The sequence below is a fragment of the Choristoneura fumiferana genome, chromosome 28 (genome assembly GCF_025370935.1).
Source record: "Choristoneura fumiferana chromosome 28, NRCan_CFum_1, whole genome shotgun sequence".
NCBI lineage: Eukaryota > Metazoa > Arthropoda > Insecta > Lepidoptera > Tortricidae > Choristoneura > Choristoneura fumiferana.
In genome coordinates, this window is record NC_133499.1 from 3103772 (window position 1) to 3107800 (window position 4029).

The 4029-nt window shown below is 35.5% G+C and overlaps 1 long non-coding RNA gene across 1 annotated transcript; it reads left to right on the plus strand.

Moving 5' to 3' along the window:
* The first annotated feature begins 1037 nt into the window (after positions 1 to 1037).
* Positions 1038 to 2809, plus strand: LOC141443898 (uncharacterized). The gene is made up of 3 exons (XR_012453090.1): positions 1038 to 1123; positions 1750 to 1904; positions 2678 to 2809. It is a non-coding gene; the product is annotated as an uncharacterized lncRNA (long non-coding RNA).
* Positions 2810 to 4029: the final 1220 nt, after the last annotated feature.

The following is a 4029-nucleotide window of genomic DNA, read 5'->3' on the forward strand; positions in this document are numbered from 1 at the left end:
TCGGGTAAGATTCCCTTTTCAGACACTACATGACCCAGATATAATATTTGTTTCTGTAGAAATTTACATTTTGTAGGATTTAATTTTAAATTGATTTTTCGTAGTCTACTGAAAATGTCTAGCAAATTTGATTATGTGACGCTTCTTCCGAATACAACCAAGTCGTCCTGATATACGAGACATTTTTCATAGTTAAGTCCAGACATGGCTATTTTCATCATTCTTGAGAATGCATTGGGACTAGTTTTTAGGCCCATTGGCAAGCGTGTCATTTGATATTGATTTTTACTAGTAGTGAAAGCGGTGTAGGGTCTGGCTGGACCTTGATATAAATCCAAGTGTGAAAAATAGACTGCACCCGCTAAAGAATCCAAACCTTCAGATATAAAATCCAAGTGTGAAAAATAGACTACAGACATTTTTCATTTAACCCGCTAAAGATTGATTTTTACTATCCAATACTATTTTTCTCAATACCTTGATATAAATGTGGTAATATTGGGTAAGGGAAACTTATCATCCTTTATCTGATTATTTAATTTCCTATAGTCAATGACTACACGCCATTTTTTTTGTTTTGTATCATTACTTTTTTTCGGTACCAATAATAGAGGGCTAGACCAAGAACTGCGAGCTTCCTCTATTATTTCGTCATCGAGCATGTTTTGAATTTGTTTATTAATTTCTGTTTTCTGAGTGTAGGGTAATCTGTATGGTTTAACATATGTATGAGTACTATCATGTTTTAATTCAATTGAATGTTCGTATAATGTTGTTGTGGTTAATTTGTCGCCGGGCAGGAAAAATACGTCGGGATATTTCGCGCATATATTTTCTATTGACTTTTGTTCCTCATCATTTAAACTACTTAGGTCTAACGCAGAAAACAAATCCTTAACACGTGTTGCATTCATAGTAGGTTTGTTAAATTTACATATGTGGAAGTCGTCTAACTTTGACTTACTCACTGTGAAATGGCTTAAAGTAACGTCACAATCCCTTGTATTTAGTATTTCTTACTGGTATTTTCCCATTAGGTACATAACTGTACCAAAAAACATGGATGAAGTAGCTGAGCTCCTACAAACGTGGGAGCTTCCTGAACTGATTCCTGTATTTACCGGTAAGTACCTAAACGCTGTTTATTTACTTTAATAGTAATCACTCTGTGTCTAAATATTATTCATTAAAGTTTACCAAACCAGGACCAAACTCTCAAGAGTTGGTAGGTTTAGGTACATTTCATTCCTTTGAAATTATTGTTCGTTTATTTTACTCTCCCTATGTCGTATGAAGTATAGGAAACCTTTCTGATCGCCTCTAACATGACTTCACAACTGCTAATAATCATTAATGGTGATTTTCCACCGGCGAGGCGAGACGTGAATTGAAATTTCTATGGCTTTTCGGGCACCCGCCGCGAGTCGCCGCGGGCGCCGTCATACAAATTTCAGTTCTCGTCTCGCCTCGCCGGTGGAAAATCACCTTAATAGCAAGGACCATCGGCCTAACGTACCTTCCTTGATACGAAAGCGCGGATTCAACGCATCTAGGCCCTAGTCTAGGGCCTAGATGCATTGAAAATAATAATATTTATACTAGCCCTTCACTGTCCCACTGCTGGGCAAAGGTCTTTCTTCCCTTTTTCCACTCCACTTTATAAATGTTATGTTTTAAAAAACGCATTATGTATATATTATGTACCTATTCTTATACATTGTTTGATAGAAAAAAATCATTCACTTTTAGAACAGCGGATTACTATACAGGCATTATCAGCCTTGACCCCGGGTGATGTCAAAGATTTGATTCCCCAGGCAGGACCACGGGTCCTATTCACAAGGTGCTGGGATACCTGGAAAAATGAATTTTTGCCAGCGGTCTTAAACAATGTATCATTTTCAGTAAGTTCTTGATATTGCTTAAGTACTTATTTATGGCTTGCTTGATATAATATACTCAGTAGCAAAAAAATTACCCAAATTTTGTTTGTTTTCATATATTTTGGGACTGGGCTAACTTTTTTGCCGCTGAGTGTACCTAAATTGAATGAGAAATTACTGTAGACACCTATATTCATATTTTGTACTAAGGTGGGTATATAAGGGAATATCTTTTTTTATTATCTAAAATATTTCACCTAAACAAACAGCAGGAAAAAAAACAGCAATGCTATTTATTACAGTAACACCAAATTGAATGCATTATATCTAGGCTACAGTTAGCTATTCCGCATTTGAAGCTAAAATCAATCAAGGAATGGATGGTACCTACCTACCTTTATTAAATTAATTAAATTAAAATTAATACATAATAATAATAGTACATATGGTACCTAAATGATTGATTGAATCAAGCGTTACTTTGTGGAGGCCCATATCAATGAACTTCCACCTTTTACCTTGCTACTCCGCAGAAAATGGTAAACTATGTGACACACATTACTTATTTTTCTTCATGTAACACCGCCTCCTCGCCACATAAATCCACATATTATATGACACACAAACTCGCTATCACCACCACATAGTAATCGCATACGCGTTTCGAACCCTGTACGGGTTCATTGTCATTATCCAAATACACCACCATTCCACACCCAAAGAAATTACATACTTAGGTACTAATCTGTAAGATCATACCTAAATGATTATTTGTTGTCTTCTTTCATTTCTAGGCCTTTGATTTATCAATATAGAGTTAGACTACTCTGGCCCTGGCCCCAGTGACCCAAAACCTAAAGAGTGTATACTAGTGACACAAAAAGAAAATACTCCCCCGAGTCAAGAAACAGTGCTGGTGTTAGAAACTCAGAGCGCGGTAAGTAATTTATTTTATGTTGGTGGGTTTGATAGATTATAATTAAAATTACCTATTTGTATATTGCTGTGCCCTAACAGGGTAAATGTTAAACCTTCATATTTTAAGATCTTCATCACAACATTTAATTGCAGTAAAAACTTTAAGTTTGCATGTAAAATTGTGTTGAATTCTTAATTGCATATTCAAATTATATTAATATATTAAAGCCATGGTGGCTTAGTGGTTTGACCTATTGCCTCTCAAGCAGAGGATCATGGGTTCAAACTCAAACCACGACTCGCACTTCTGTCTTTCGAAATTCATGTGCAAAATTTTCATTCTAAAATTACCACAAGCTTTACGGTGAAAAAAACATCATGAGGAAACCTGTACACACCTGCCAAGCAATTTAATGGTATGTGTGCAGTTGCCAATCCGCACTGGGCCCGCGTGGGGAATCTATGGCCCAAGCCCCAAGGCCCGAGTAGCTGATTAGAGATTTGTGCCCAGTAGAGGGACGTATATAGGCTCGGATGATGATGATTATATTGTTATATTAATACACCACTTTAACACAACCTTACAATACAGTGCTATAAATAATATATTATATTGTTTAAAGCATTGTATATAGCTTCCACTATCTATTTTAATTTTTAAACTCATTTTTTGTCTGTCCCCAATGCTCCTCTCATCCACTCAAAGGTTGACTGGTAGAGATCCCTTAAAGGATAAGTTCGCCTTTGTATATAGGTATCTCAATGTTGACAATTGTGCTTGTTTACTTTTTTTGTACAATAAAGAGTTTAACCGACTTCAAAAAAAGGAGGAGGTTTATACACATACATAAATGTAAATAGAAACATACAATTACATACATAAATGAACATACTAATATAATATACATACATAATAATTACTACCTACCTGATAATTTACCTACTTAAGTACCCTTCTTACTTATTTTTATTTATTATTACAAGCTTTTATTTATAAAGTTTTACCTGTCCCGTTGTCTGTCTGTCTGATGGTAATCATAATCAAATCTTGCAGTTAAATCGACCGACTTACAGTGGTTAGATTGACTTGAAATTTGGTATACTTATGTAAATTGCGTGACAATACAATAATCTGGTAGTTCAGCCAGGATCGTCTCCACAGGACTGAACTCTTCAACGGTTAATGACATCAACTTGAAACTTGGTATGCAAATTGTAGTTTGGGTGG